The 16,458-nt window shown below is 40.7% G+C and overlaps 2 protein-coding genes across 8 annotated transcripts in view; both read right to left on the reverse strand.

Moving 5' to 3' along the window:
- PLEKHB2 (pleckstrin homology domain containing B2) overlaps window positions 1-16,458 on the reverse strand; it is a 457,251-nt gene that overhangs the window by 360,740 nt on the left and 80,053 nt on the right. The gene's annotated exons all lie outside the window — the stretch shown is intronic.
- ARHGEF4 (Rho guanine nucleotide exchange factor 4) overlaps window positions 1-16,458 on the reverse strand; it is a 533,634-nt gene that overhangs the window by 179,581 nt on the left and 337,595 nt on the right. The window lies entirely within an intron of this gene.

The raw sequence follows: 16,458 nt of genomic DNA on the forward strand, positions 1-16,458 counted from the left end.
TATTAATTACCTACTATGTGTCAGGCACACATTGTGCTAGGAGTTTCAGGTATAAGCATGATGAAAATGAAACAGTCTGTCCCATCAAGGAGCAAATATTCCATTAGACTACCTTCTCAAATTACCTAGTTGACACCTTGGGTACCGAATAAAAGGATTTCAGGGCAAGGAAAACATGTATAACAGGGATAGGTTAGAGTAGCTGGGAAGCAGGGGAAAGAGGATGCCATGAGGACAGGGCTTCACAAGGGGAGTATACTAGAAGAATATGCAAGGAAATGTAGAATATAAACTTCCCTTAATCCACAATTTTCCTTGGGACCAAGCCTGAATTCAGATCTCCTTTACATCATGCAACTGGCCAGTGTCACCTAACACCTTTATCACTCTCTGCCTGCCCTAGCCTCCTCCAACCCCCATCCCCCGCCAAAAGTCAGGGTTTGTTTCCTATCTGTCTTGAATACAGACAATGTGGTGGTGAGCCAAAAGAGGCAATGGCATTTAGACAGATAAAGCCCTATGCTATGTGATTGCAGCTTTTCTTCTGGCTTTGGTTTCTCTGTCTGTCAGAGAGAGACAATAACACAGACATAGAAAGGTCAAGTGATTTGTCCCAGGCCACACTGACAGTATGTTGTCATTATTACCTTGTACAACGAGAACATATGCCCACAGTGCCAAATTCAGTAATGGGAACATGGTAGGTACTCAATAAATGCTCATTAACTTGATTCAACTACAGGAAAATATCCCTGAAAGATGCATTTATTACTAAGGCAAGAAAAAAGACTCAAATATTTGAAATAGAATTCAACAAGATTTGAAACAAAGAGTTTGCAGCTAAGCCTCAATTATCAGAAAAGTCAGTTCCCACCCAAACTGCCCAATTCCCGGGCATTTTGATGAATTAAGATTGTATATATCTGGTTGGACTTCTCAGAGTTTTCCAGATTTCTTACTGTCACAAAAGGCTGACCCAAAACTTTTCTCCAGAGGCAAAAGACCTAAGAGAGATGTGCTGTCAAAAAGACATTTCTGTCTACATTCTGACATCCAGGCTAGAAATTGTCACAAACAATCTCCCTGCAATGTCTGCATTTTAGCATCCCTCCAACAGCTGCTGTCACAAATTATTTAGCTAGGTGAATTGGTGGCCTGAATCAGAGTTCAGAACAAATGAAACTGACCTCAAAGTCAGTATGACTTAGTATATGACTTGGTATCCATTCAGATAGTATCCAATCTAAATTGTCTGCAATTCAGGCTTATTTTCCCCTCTTAATCCAGAAGGACCCAAGATTCCAAATTTTTATTGTATTTTCCCTTCAACACCATTTGCATTAGAGGCTACTCATCTCTGGGCTCCCCTACTAGGAAAAGTCTAGTCCTCCTTACCAGATTATTTCATTCGTTGACAATCAGCTAATGTTTGCTAATAAGGGCTCTGGCATAACACCAGAGAAATAAAGGAAGAATGTACTTCCTTAGTGAGTTTGTGATCTCATAAACAGGTTCCACAATCCTAACTGTTGACTATCTCACCTGGTCTACAATTTCAAGCAAACTCCAGCCACGTTTCATCACTTTACTTCCTAATTGCTCCTCCTTCCTCCCACTCTACCCCAGTTCTGGAACCCTAGTTTCTGGAAGGGGAGTGTCAATCTATTGTACTTAACAAATGCTTTTTGTTTATTAATTCATTGGGAAACTAAGTCACTGAAAAGCACATGAAAAGTTAAAGAACAACATAAGACAGTATGTGACTAATTGCCAAGTAAGTAGTTCTGATAGTAAATGAAAAAGGAATTCAGAGAAGTGTCATGAGATCAAAGGATTTTGAGCTTTGGGTTTTATAGGGAATCATCCTGATCCCATCATTTCATAGATGAAGAAATTGAGTCCTAAGAAAGGGAAGTGACTTGCCCAAGGCCATACAGATAGTATCATGATGAATATTTGAACCCAGTCTTTTGATTCCAAATCCAAGGAAAAAAATTTAGTGCATGAAGACAGCAGGTTTTCAGCTGGATCAAAGGTATTTCAGTCATGGAAAGGACTTCAAAGGTCATCAGATTCAAGCCTTTCATTCATATTTGGAAGGGCATGTTTGATTTAGTTACGTAGAGAGGAAGAGGGAGGATATTTCAGGCAGAGGAAATAGCACAAGCAAAATCTTAAAGACTGGAGTGCTACAGTGAGAACAGCTGGGCTGCAATAGAGTGAAAGTGTAGAAATAGAGAGAAAGATAAAGGTTGGAAGGAGAGCCTGGAGAGCTAGATGAAAGAGGGTTTAAGGAATTTATACTCATGGCTCAGGAGATAGAGAGATGGGCCTAGAATCAGGAAGATCTGACAGCTGAGTTCAAATCCAGCCTCAGACACTTATTAGCTGTGTGACCCCGGGCAGTCACTTAACCTGTTTGCCTTAATCTACTGGAGAAGGAAATGGCAAATTACTCCAGTATCCTTGCCAAGAAAACCCCATGGAAAGCACTGGTGTGTTGTTAGGGTCCATGGAGTCACAAAGAGTTGGACATGAATGAACAACAACACCACTTATTCTATAAGCAGTGGGAATCAGGATGGAAAAAAGCACTCATTGTAAGAAGCTTTAACTTAAAAATTCCCTTTTCTGCTTCCTTAGAAAACATTCACCTGACTGCTTCACAGTTCCATCGGCTGGCTCTGTTCCCAAAGTGAGTCACCCATTTTTTTCAGTGGATTCCCAGAAAGATACACAACTGTTCTAACTCCTTAGCAACTAGCCACCAAATGTTCCTAGACACCTCCAGTTTCAATTCTGCTTCTCGATCAGACTACTCCCTTCACTCTCTCAGCTCCCCATTCTAAACAGAAATTCCACAGCAAAGAAGGCTCTCCCAGACTCTGGCACAAAGAAAACTCAGCTAATCTAGACTGAAAACATCCATTAGCAGCCATCAGCCTTCACACGATCCTTGCTCCCATCTCAAATGCACATAGGAAATTAATTACAGAAAACATATTTGTTGACTGAGGGGAATGGGAAGGACAGATTCCTCTTTCAGGGAAGAAAAGTGCCAAAAGAACTAAACTGTGAAAGTTTGAGAAGATGGACAAGTTGTTGTTAAGCTTTTTAGTTGACTCTGACTCTCTGTGACCCCGGCTGATGTTTTCCTTGGCAAAGATACCAGAATGGTTTGCCATTTCCTTCTTTAGCTCATTTTACAGATGAGGAAATTAAGGGAATCTGAGTTAAGTGACTTGCCCAGGGTCACACAGCTAGTAAGAATCTGAGACCAGATTTGAGCTCAGGAAAAGGAGTCTCCCTAACTCCAGGCCCAGCATTGTATCCACTGCACCACTTAGCTACCCTTTGGGCAAGTCACTTTACCTCATCTTCACCTCCACATGAGAGGGTTGGACTAGATAGGCTATTTATATGAATTCCTCCAGCTCCGAAATCCTATGGCACTATAACTGTTCTGTTAACAAAATCCCAACTACGACATGAAGGGGAAGGGAAAGAAAGAAACCTTTCTTAAAAGCCTACTATGTGCTGGGTACTGTGCTAAGCACTTTACAAAAATTATCTCAATTCATAATAATAACTAACATTTATACAACACTTCCTATAAGTCAGACACAGTGCTAAGTGCTCTACAATTATTATCTCATTTTACCCTCACAAAAAGCTGAGAGGTAGGTACTATTATCTCCATTTTACAGTTGAGGAAATTGAGGCAGACAGAAGTTAAGTGACTTGCCCAGCTAGTAAGGAACTAAGAAACAAAATTAACTTTCCAAAAAGACACAAAGGGTCAAGTGATCACTGAATTGCAGACAATGAGTTCCCAATCAGCTGCTTGCCCAAATGATACTAACCCCAGATAATTAATTAGCAGATGGCAGTGACAAATACTGAGGATGTACATAGCAAGTCCTGGGAACCTTCGCGAAATCACTACAGCCTAATTACTCCCTAGTATGAGTGGGCTTCACTATAAGAAACCCAGATCTGGTATATAATAATCCAAATTAAATATCTACAAAATAGGTAAACGATGGGGTATTAGTCACTGTTGGAGATGGGGAACTCCAGGGAACGTACTAAAGGGAAAAGTGTAAGCAAAGTCAGGAAGGCAGGAAATTTCACAGAATATCTGAGGGATAATAATCGATAACATATAGTATTTTAAGGTTTGAAAAGCACTTTACAACTTTATCTCATTTTTATCCTCACAACAGCCCTAGAATGTAGATGCTATTGTTATCATCCTCACTTTACAGATGAGGAAACTGAGGCAGAAAACAATTAAGCATTTTGCCCAGGGATAATGCACTTATTTTGTCTGAGGTCAAATTTGAACCCAGGCCTTCCTCAGGCTGGACAGAGATGCAGCACTGTCCATTTTACCACCTAAGCTGCCTTAAAATAACAAGAAGTCCACTATGGCTGGAATCTAGAGAGACTGAAGGTGAGCAAGACTGGAAGGATTGGTTGGAGCTTTACATTAGAATGTCTTGAAAAGGAGTGGCTAGGTGGCACAGTGAATAGAGCACTGGCCCTTGAGTCAGGAGGACCTGAGTTCAAATCTAGGCTCAGACACTTAACACTTACTAGCTGTGTGACCTTGGGCAAGTCATAACCCCAATTGCCCTTAAAAAAATGTCTTGAAAACCAGGCTAAAGGAGTCTGGACTTTATTTAGCCATCCACGGAAAACCTATTGCAGGATCTGGAGCAGAGGAGTGATGAACTAATATCTGTGGATTAAGGTTAATGTGGAAGCAGTATTCAGGGTTGGTAGGGGAAACAGAGAGGAGGAAGATAGCATAAAGGCAGAGAAGGGCTAGGGGGTAATCATCTTAGTCTGGGTGATGGTATCACGTTTAGAGCTAAAAGGAACCTCAGGGATCATTGAGTGCAAGATTCTTTTCTGTTTCTTGCTCTTCTACAGTATGAAAGATTAATCCCACAATGATGGAGAAACTGAGGCTCAGAGGGGCTAAGTGATTCTTCTAAGATAACACAGATATTAATTGGGGTCTGAGATGGGGTGGTGTCAATGAGAATGAAAAGAAAGGATTGGCTGTGAGAAGCATTACAGAAACAGAATCAGGGAAATTCAGAGTTATCAACTGATCCAGCGCTGTCAAACTCAGAAAAGAAATGGAGGCCAGCAATCCATACATGAAGATCCCTGATGGATCAAAAGGTGACTTAATTTTAAAATATATTAGGTATGTTTTGTTGTTTTTTTTAAATTTAACTATCTCCCAATTACATTTTAATCTGGTTTGTGCTGGTGAAATTTGGGGATAATTCTAATCTAATCCAACTACTTCATTTAAGAGATGAGGCCCAGAGAGATTACGTTACTTGTCCACAGTCACACAGGTGAATTCAGCAGCAAAAAAGCACTTGAAGGAAGGAAACAAGAATTTTTAAAGTGCTTTCTCTGTGCTAGGTACATATAGCTACTATCTGCCTTACAAATATCTCATTTTCTCCTCAAAGCAAGCCTAGGTGGTTGGTACTATTATTATCCCTATTTTACAGATGAGGAAACTGAGGCAGACCAGCTGCCTTGCCCAGGGTCATACAACTAGTAAGTGTCTGAGGCTGGATTTGAACTCTGGTCTTCCTGACTCTAAATCCAGCATTTCCCCTGAGGCATTTCACCTCACTTAAAGGGTTCTAATGAAGCCTTCTTGACTATCAGGTGCAGACAAGAGACTTGTAAAATTTCAAATCACTTCAAATGAACTTCCTTTGTTTTGTGGTTAGGTCATTTTGCACCCACAGAATCTACACTCGGCCTTTTGGTCTAGCTGATTTCCTTTCTGGGATGACACTATTTGCTATAAAGAGGCCCCATAGCTTTCTATTTCTGCCACTCTGGCCTTCTGGCAAGGTCGACTTGACCTAACAGTGGGTGTGATTTAAAGGATGACCCAAAATTTCTCCCTCATTACTCTGTAAGTTCCTAGAGGGCAGGAGCCATATCAGCTCTTTGCGTCTTCCCTACCATCTAATACAGTACAGTAGGCACAGAGAAGAAGCAAGAAATGTTTGATGGGTGAATGGATTTAAAGGAAAGGAGAGTAAGGAAGAACCTCCAGAATGCGGTTGCATGAAGGGACTAGCTAGGACGGTGGCAGTGATTATGGGATACTTCTCCATTTGAGTCTCAGAGCAGCTGGCACTCCTGTTTTGCTGGAGCCAGCCTGGGCATGCAAGTGCAAAACATGGTGTTCCTGTGAGCACCGCCTGAGGCCTGGCTATCCCTGTCTGTCAGCTAGGATGTGGAGTGGCAAAGGAAGAGAAAGATTTATATGCAGATGGCTGACTCAATGATAGTGCCAAGAAATCTGACGTTGGGGATACTAGAAATCATTGTTACAGGGTATATACATATGTGTGTATGTACATATATAATATGCATACATATATGTATATGCAGAGATAGAGAGATAGAGACACAGAGACAGAGACAAAGAGACAGAAAGATACAGAGACAGACAGACAAGCAAATAGAGGTATGTGTGTCTATATCTATCTAGCTCTATATCTATATGCCTTCTTAATTAACAGAAAGAGAGAGACTGAGTCTGACAAGCAGGCTCAAGTTGGGCCGAAAGGGAGCAATGAAGAGTAAGAAAACTACCGTTCTTTCTCCTTCCTAAGGTAGTTCTTATTAGCACCTCCCTTTCCTTTCCTCTCCTCCCTTCCCTAAGTAGGGCCTACTTTGCACCCAGCCCAGTGCTAGGCTCTGCTATGGGAGAGACAAGAGAGTATCCCAACAACTGGGGATGTTATTGAGCTGAAACCCTGATGAAGGAGAGATAAAGTCCTTGTCTGCAAAAGTTTAAATAAGACACTGTCACTGCTCCTCATGGAACTTGAATGGTTTGATAAAGGGATATGACAGTCAGGAATTCAGTATTAGCACACACGGAACAACTATATACAAGGTAAGATAGTAAATGATATTAAGTAATAGATTAACTGCAAACAAGAGCTGAATGCTAGGAAGGGATGATATGGGCAGATAGGTGGTCCAGTGGATAGAACTCTGGGCCTGGATTCTGGCCTCTAGCATTAACTAGCTATGTGACCCTGGGTAAGTCACTCAACCTCTATTTGCCCATTTCCTCAGCTGTAAAGTAGGGATAATAATAGCATATACCTTCCAGGGTTGTGGTGAGGATTAAATGAGGTATAATACCTGTAAAGCACTTAGCACACATTATAGGTACAGTCATCCCTTCTACATTATGACTTTCCCCATCATGGTTTCACTATATTGCCTGTTAGCATAAGAAATTAAATGGGAATTTGGGGGGAGTTTTGTGGAAGCCACAGACAACACACAAAGGCCAATAGACAACACAGAAAAAGCATTTTACTTAACATTAACCTGAATATAGCCTATGACCAAATACTTAACCCAAATTTTACAATGAAGTACTGTAAAACATCCCAGAAAAGAAAACGAACAAATTCAGACCCCTCTGGTACAATATGGATGGGCTGAAGGAGAAAGATCAGTACAGACTAGAGTTAGCAGGGAAAGTTTTATGGAAGGTGAGGAATGACGAGGAATATAAGCTGGGCTTTGAAAAATGGGCAAAATGGGAATAGTTGGTTTTGGTTTTGTTTTTTTCTAAATCTCCAGACAGCTTGACATTCTTAGATTTAAAAAAATCCTGAATAAAATGTAACTACCAATTTCCCAAGTCAAGCAAACTCCAATGGAGTGGAAATGATGCAAGTGTCCCACCTTCAAATTAATCAACAAATATTCTTATGGGGCATGACGCTAAGAGGACAGACCAAATGAATCCCACAAAGGGATAGGAGGGGGAAGGAAAGAGTATATTATAGAGGAGGCAAAGCATCCCCCAGAAAAGGTAGGACAGACTTGGAAGGAAATGTACTACTTATTTTGGGAATCACAGATGAACAGTGGAACTTTGGGAGTCAACAAGTAAATCATTTCAGACACAACAGTAGAGAAGATTAATCTTCCAGGGCTCTTATTTAACATTATGGGGAATTTCAGAAGGTGCAACTGGTCTGTCAGATGTTTCTTATTTACCTGAATTGATCCTTCTCCTTTGAACACTCCTGGTGTCATAAAATTTTGGGGATTTGCAATGCTGAGCAAGCACTTTCTTGTTTGGGTGGTCTTGCTACATGCAACACCTCATTTCCCTCCACCCCCACCCCCCAACCCCCATCCAGCTCTATAGAGGTAAAAAGTGATTCATTTCAAGCCAAGAGACTTCATTCATATTCTCTCTGATAAAAACTGTGCAGCTATTGAAAGGTCACCTTACCTCTCTGAATCTTGGTTTCCCCATTTATAAAATGGACACATTAATGCTGTACTACCTATTTTGCAGGCTTGTTATAAGGAAAGAACCTCATAACCTTGAAGAGTTATAAAAAAGTGAGTACTTGTTATTACATGATTCTATACAAGGTGTCCCAAAAGTTTTAATGCAGTTTTAAGCTGTTAAAGCTTAAGTTTTAACCACACTAAGACTTTGGGGATATCCTGTATTAGTAGGAACTTTTATTCAACCTTTCTACCCTTTGTAGTTAGGCTGTAAACCAGTGGTGTCAAATTCAAATAAAAACAGGGAAACCCATCAATTTATACACAAAGATCCCTGAGACTACATATTGACTTAGAAAAGCACATATTAATGTTACCTACATTTGACTGTATTTACACTTATCTTGTTAAACATGTCCTAATTGCATTTTAATCTGATTCAATCCACTTGGGAGTGCTGTGCTTGGGCCATGTGTTTTGTCACCTCCGTTCAAGATTACTGGTAGGCTCAATTCCACAACATGCTCAAAGACAATTCTGCATCTAAATGTCAATTCAATTCAGCAAATACTCCTTAAGTTCCTATGTTGTTTCTAACTAATGCCTCCACTTCTCATTACTCATTCTTCATCCCCTTGTAATCAGGCTCCTACCTCTACTACTCAGCTGAAGATATTCTTTCTGAGGTCACTAAAAACCCATTACTGATCAAACCCAAAGCCCCTTTTTAGTCTTCACACTCCATAACCCATGTGTAGCTTTTGACACTTGATCATTCCCTCCTAATGGCTACCCTCCCCTCCCTCAGCTTCAATGACACTACATTCAGGGATTCTCGTCCTACTTCTTGGTTCCTTGGTCTGAGGTTAAATTTGAACTCAGGTCCTTCTAACTCCAGGAACAGTGCTCTATTCACTGTGCCATCTGGCCTCCCCAATTGTTATCATAATCAAGGAGAGAGGTGATGTAGACCTGGACCAAAGTGGTGGCTGTGTGAGAGTTGAGAGAAGGGTTAAGATGTGTTGGATGTTGTGGAAGTAGAAGTAAAACTGATATGATATGTGGGGTGAGAATGATGAATGGGCTAAGAGTACAAGGTAGTGCCTTTAACAGCAACAGGGACAACTGGGAGAGAGTTAGGTTTGGAGGAAAAGATAATAAATTCGGTTGCAGGCATCTGGAGTTTGAGATGTCTCTGGGACATCCAATCTGAAAATACCCAATAGGCAGCTGGTGTTGCAGGGATGAAGTTCAGGGGAGACACTATAGCTAGATATATAGATCTGTGAATAACCTGGATAGATAAGAGAGTTAAACCGATGGGAACCGAGAGAGAGTAGAGAAGGGGGCCTGTGGGACATTCACAGTTGGAGGCATGATATGGACAATGAGTCAACCAAAGAAGTCTCTGAAGGAGTAGATGGGTAGGAGAATAAAGCAAGATTAGTGTCACAAAATCCCAGAGAGGAAAGAAAATCCAAGGAAGAGGGGGGTGGTCAACAGTGTCAAATGAAGCAGAGAAGTCAAGTAGCATTAGGACTGAGAAAAAAGCCATCAGATTTGGAATGGAAAGATCACTAGGAACTTTGAGGAGAGTAGCTTTAGTTGACTGATGAGGTTGGAAGCTGGACTGCCAACTACTGAGAAGTGAAAGGAGAAGCAGAGGCAACAGGGGTAGACAGCTTTTTAAAGGAGTTTGGCTGAGAAAGGGAGGAGATATAAAGAATGACAGCTTGGAAAGAGGAAAATGACTAGTGAAGGTTTTTTAAGGACGGATGACCCTTGTCATTTTGGAAGGCAGTAGGGAAAGAATCAGTAGATGGAGAAGAGCTGAAGATTAGAAAGGGGAAATTGCTGAAGGGAAAATTTGCTGTATACCACTTGCCTGCTACAAGGTAGCCTGCCAAATACATCTTCCTTTAATCATCCAATGAGAGCTTTAAAAAAATTTGCTTTTACTCATTTGCCAATATCAAATACTCACAATGACATTCTGTATTGTCCACTTATAAGTCAGACTTTCACTCTATTTTCAGTTCTTATCTACAGAAACCATCTGTCTGTCTGGGTTACAGGAAGCCAGAGAATAGTTGACAACTTCTGGCAAAGATCACAAATCTTATTATGGACTAGGAGAAGGAATTGACCTGTGTTTTCACTGGTAGAGGGAACTCCCTCTACTAAGGCAGGTCAGCACCTTCTCTGCATCTTATAGTCCTAGAGAGTGACCTGGAGAAGCGGTGTCAAATGCAAATCAAAATGGTGCCACTAGACCATACATAAGAATCTCTGTTGGCCCCATATTGGCTTAAAAAACCATATATCATCTGTTTTCTTGTATTTTTATTTGTTTTGTCAAATATTTTCAGTTAACATTTTAATACAGTTCAGGTTCACTGAAGAGTATTGTGGGCCTCATGAGGCCTGCAGACTGCATGTTTGACACCTTTGGCCTGGAGCATTGAGAGGTTAAATGTCTTTCCAGTGGTCACAAAGTCAGTATGTGTCAATGGTGGGACTTGAACTTGGGTCTTCCTGGATTTGGAACTGACTCTCTATCCATTATTCTATGCTACCTCTCTTAATGCTTTCTATTATTGAGGGCGGCCTCAGTTTCCCACTGAAGTTCATATGCAGCTCAAAGCATAATGAACTTGTCATAATAATTTGTGGTATGCTGTTCAGTTTATGGCCTTAGATGCACATATCTGGTGCTTAAAAATTGATTGCTTATTGATTAAGTGACCTAATTTAAACCCAATTCTATAATTGGATGGCTGTCCTTCCACATGTAAGAACAAAGTAATGTGATGTAATGAGAAGAGACAATGGGGTAGTGAGTAGACCCAGGTTCTAATAACATCTCTGTCCCCCTAACTTTTGTGTCTGTGGGAAAGATACTCAATTTCTCTGAGGCTGAGTTTCCTCACTTATTAAATGTGGGAATGACCCCCAAGGAGTCTTCTAACACTATAGTGCCATGATTCTATGAAAGCCACAGGTGGAAGATACTGGACAGGCACGTAGTATATAATGAAAGCCACGTGTTAGTGATTAAACAAATACAATTTCCTGGACAACGTACCAGTCTGGGTGAAAAGATTCTGGCTGCTGGTGCTGCCTCTGCCATTGGTTCAAATCCATATCTATGGACTTAGTTACAATATCACCCCTTGCCTGATTTGTTTGTTTCTTCCTTATAGAATAGTCTTCCGCCTCCCCCCAGACTCCCTCCACTCCCCCCCAACCAACATCTACCTGCTTTTCCTACCTTGATTAGCTTAAAAAAAGCTAAGGACAATTCCTTAGAGATAAACAATATGTAGAATCCTACTGGTAACGGGGACCTGAGGTAACACCCTTAGTATAAAACTCTCTCTGTATACTTTAAAGAAGATAGGCTATATATAGCATGCTGTATCCAGGAAATAGAATTAGTTGACAAATAGAATATGGTATTACTATAAGATTAAATCCTTTAAAGGCAAGGGCTCTCTCTCTCTCTCTCTCTCTCTCTCTCTCTCTCCCTCTCCCTCCCCCTCCTTTCCCCCCCCCCCCCCTCTCTTAAAGCTGTCTCCACTTCTCAGAACATTGTGTTACTTAGCAAGTATCAGAATAATGAGGTTCTGCTCTATGGTCAGCGATAGTCAATCATACCTTACGCTTATATAGTACTTTATACTTTACAAAGTATTTCCACATCCATTAGCTTACTTCATCTTCAACCATCTCATGTGTTAGGGGTGGACAGATATTACCTCCATCAGACAGATGAAGAAACTGACATCTAGAGAGGTTGTAAATGACTTGCCCAAGGTTATACAAGTTGATGGTAGATCAAGGGCTAATGCCTGTGTCTCTTTGATCATTCGTAAAGAAATGGTAAAGACTCCTTCTTTGAAAAACTTCATTCCCTTGTGTTTTCCCCTGAAAGAAGAATAGACACTCCCCCTTCCCCCCCCCCCCCCAATGCTTAGATTGCCGTGGTAGACTGGTGGATAGCCATTGTTTCACTCTCATTTTTTAAAATGGACAACTGGGGACGAACATTCTGAGAAACAGAGCCACTCTACTTTTCCTCTTCAAGAAGTTAACAAGGTCAGAGAAAGTCTCATCCTATTCATTGGCTAAAATGAGTATGAAAATAGAGCCCCAGGGTGGCTAGGTGAGTAGAGCACTGGCCCTGGAGTCAGGAGGACCCAAGTTGGGTTCCGGCCTCAGATACTTAATACCCACAGGGAAAAAAAAAAACAACTAGCTGTGTAACCTTGGGAAAGTTACTTAACCCTAATTGCCCTCCAAAAGGCAAAAAAAAAAAGAAAGAAAAGAAAAGAAAATAGAGCCCCAGCTCTGCTTGGATAGGATAGATAGCTATCCAAGAGTAATGGTAATTCTTTGACATGGGTTCAAATCTCAGGTGTCAACATCATGCTTGTATGACCTTGGCCATGCAACTTACACTCCATACCCTTCAATTTCCTCATGCGTAGTGGGACATTTGGATTAGATGATCTCTGAGGTCACTTTTATCTCTAAAACAACATGGGGGCTCCACTCAGAGAAATAATAGTATTCAATGAAAAAGACTATGATGCAAATTTATCCTCAAACGAGTCTCCAGTGAAAATATATTTTCTCTATACAGGTTCACAATTGGGTCTCTTCTCAGGTTTCTCACATATCTGGGGAGTCTGGCTGGTAGCTCAGAGGGTATTCATGCCCAGTGTTGGGCACAGAAAGGCTTTCCTCCCTGGATTCTCCTTAGGTTTGCTGTGACAGCTGATTCATCTGAAGTTCAGACCATCGGAAAAGAGCACCTGTCTTTTTAGCCCTTTGTTCCCCAGATGCACAGCAGCCTGTGCAAGGTCTCTGGGCCACCCTCAAACAATATGTACAGGAAGCCAAAGGGAAACTGACCAAGCCAATGCCGTCAGTCAAGAATGAGCCCCCCACAGGGTAAAGGTCCAAACTCAGGATGCAGCCAAGACTGATGCTGTCTGGAGTTTCTTCTCTTTGTTCCCAAAGGTACATGTTTATCTTGGGAAGAAGCCTGAAGACTATTCAGAGGTGGCTTCCACTGAATGAGGCTGATCTGGAAAAATAGCCTGAGTTTCCATGTTTAATGTAGAACAGAAAATACTGGCTCCAATGACAAAACTATATTTCCTTTAGGCAAACTCTCTACCCTCTCCTCTCTACCATGTTAAATCTTTCCTCTCCCAATTTAGTGTTTTAGTTTTCTAGAAAGAGATCCTAAGAACTCTTCTGGAGACCTTGACTTTGTTCATTCACTATGTGAAAGTCAAGTAGCATATCCTATCTGGGTTACTCCTACAAGTTTGGTTTTGTTTTTTTTTTTTGCATTTTGACTATTCAGATTAGTTCAGTCATAGAATCTTACAGTTGGAAGGGACTTTAGAGATGATCCAGTCAAATCTTATAATTACACAGATAAGGAAACTGAGGCCAAGAGAAGGCACATAGCATAGCTGCTGCTAAACAGAAGCACTGTGACTAGAATCCAGGTGTCCAGGTCCAGAGACCTTTCCATCATGAAATAGCTTCCCCAATTGTGAAGAGGTGCAGATTACCTACCATGTTGGTTCTCTCTAGAACTTAGAAGCATAGCTTGACCACAAAATTTAGACATTAGCATAGAAGACAAGACCTTTGTGTTTCAATTTTTAGTCTATAAGGAGGCTATTTAGTATCACCTGGCAACTAAAAACATTTCCCAATTTAAAAATTAGTTGTATCTCAAAAATTTGCATAAATTTGTTTATTTGTTTGTTTGGAGTCTTAATCCCATTCTTGCAGATGTGGGTCAGTTTCTAGGCAAGTCTAAAGACTATTTAACCCATTGTGTACCTGACACATGCTACATGAAACCCCTACTTCAATGTCTTCTAGAACTATGAAAGTGATTCTGTGTTTTCTATGTGAAGAAAGCGTAATTGCTGGTAGGTCCTACATATTGGAAAGGTTGAGTATTGGGCTCAGTAGTGAACTCTATGTTGTCTGAATATCAAGCCAAGTTTAGAGGGATTTACCATCAATTTGGCTTAAGGTCATCATAATTCTTGAAGGCCATCTACTTAGGTATAAAGGGATTGCAGATTGCATTAATGGAATGACTACTCAAACCAAAAAAGTGATGGTTTCCAAAGTATAAGCACATGAATGCTATGCTAAGACTGAGGATTTTGGTTTCCAACTATACCTAACCAAGATTCATGCATTCTTCCTGGTCATCTGACTCTGGAGCCAATCAATAAGCATTTATTGGTAAGTACTACAGTCCATCCTGGGGATGCCAAGACAAAAATGAAATAGTCCCTGCCCTCAGGGAGCTTTTGGAAAATTCCTTTTCTGAGAAAAGCACCTTCATGAACTCTATAAATGAGAGCTGTTATCTTTTGTTATCTTCCATCAATAATGTATATAGCTATGGATCCTCCATCATCCTGAGAGACAGCAAAGGTTGTTCCTTTACAGGACTTTGTGTAGATATAAATTAAACTCAATCTTGTGATTTCGCATAGGTCCCATAGCATCGAAAACCTACAAACTTCAATCATGAAATGAGGTGCCTATATGGAGTTAAAACTACTAGTTTATTCAATTCAGCAAGCCATCATGTATGTGTGTGAGCCATATTTACAACTGGATTTGTTACAACAAAAGAACAATGATTTACCTATAAACAAAGTAGTGACTAAGGTGGCATGATTTCATGGGAAAAGCAGTAGTCTAGAAGCCAGAAGACTAATCAGCCATGTAATTTTGGGCAAGTCATTCCTTTCTTTAGACTCATCTATGAAATGAAGAACCACTTAGTAACCTGGGTGGTCCCTAAGGTCAATGTCAGTTTCAACACTGTATGACAACATGATTCTTACAAAGACGTGGCTAGCAGTTCTGTCCAAACCATGAATTGTGCTGTCTTGGGCAAGTCACTAAACCTTTTAGAAACTCTTTTTACTCTTCTATAAAACAGAGTTATAATAGCCATCTTATCCTACCATCACAGGAAAAGTATCATGAATAAATGAGATGAAAACATTCTAAAAGATATAAAGCATTCACAAGAAATTATGGGTGATGGATGTTATTATTAAGAACGTGGGAATTTTTCTTGGCCCATCAGAAGTGACATCTCTCTCTTTTTTTTTTTTTTTTTTTTTTTTGCTTTTTGGAGGGCTATTGGGGTTAAATGACTTGCCCAAAGTCACACGGCTAGGTTTTGTGTTAAGTGTCTGAGGCCAGATTTGAACTCAGGTTCTCCTGACTCCAGGGCTGGTGCTCTATTCACTATGCCACCTAGCTGCCCCAGAGTGACATCTCTGAGAGTTTCAAACCTGCCCCACCCTTGGTCCCCTGGATGTCTTCTCTGTTCCAATAAGCTGAGAGGGAGGACTTTTGTACTATTTACGAAGTGAGGTTTGGTAAATAGGTTTTTAAACATTTTGTGATTTTGTTTTCTCTTAACTCACAACTCAGTAAGATAGTCCAGAGGAGAAAAGTGAACCTCCTGACCACTGTTAGCAGGCCTTCCTCACTTATATCCCACATTGACTTTCCTCCTACCTCCTTTTCATCCCATCTTTCTAACATCACTCTCCGATCCTTCTCCACAGAGCAAAGTCACACCGTCAATACCCTTATTGCTATGGCAACAGCTTCAGAGGTTCCAAATATAGATGTGTGACTTTACAGCATGGAGACAGAACAGAATGATGCATGTGGAGATGGAGTAAGTCTTCGGCTAAAGAAGACAGATCCTCCAGAAGCACTTCCTGGACTCTAAGTCAAGTGCTTACTAAGAGAGCTTGCAGATCTTCAGAAAGGGCAGTGAGATCTCTTCTGTCCCCAGGGTTGGCTTGGGATGGTTCTTACCATGGTCTGAGTTAAAGAAACCAGGATCCAGGATCTGACTGGGACAGTCCCAGTTTTTGCCAGATTGGATAAGGTATCTCAGAAAATGCATGTGTAACAAAAGTCTTATCAGTTTTAAGTTATTAATATCTGCATAGCTGACAAGGCTTTGCTCTGGTTTCTCTTGGGCACCCTGATACTACTACTACTTCTACTACTACTACTACTACTACTACTACTACTACTACTACTACTACT

This window comes from Petaurus breviceps, unplaced genomic scaffold, assembly GCF_028583685.1.
Source record: "Petaurus breviceps papuanus isolate PSGF00001 unplaced genomic scaffold, PetGlider_PUasm1.0 90556, whole genome shotgun sequence".
Lineage (NCBI taxonomy): Eukaryota > Metazoa > Chordata > Mammalia > Diprotodontia > Petauridae > Petaurus > Petaurus breviceps.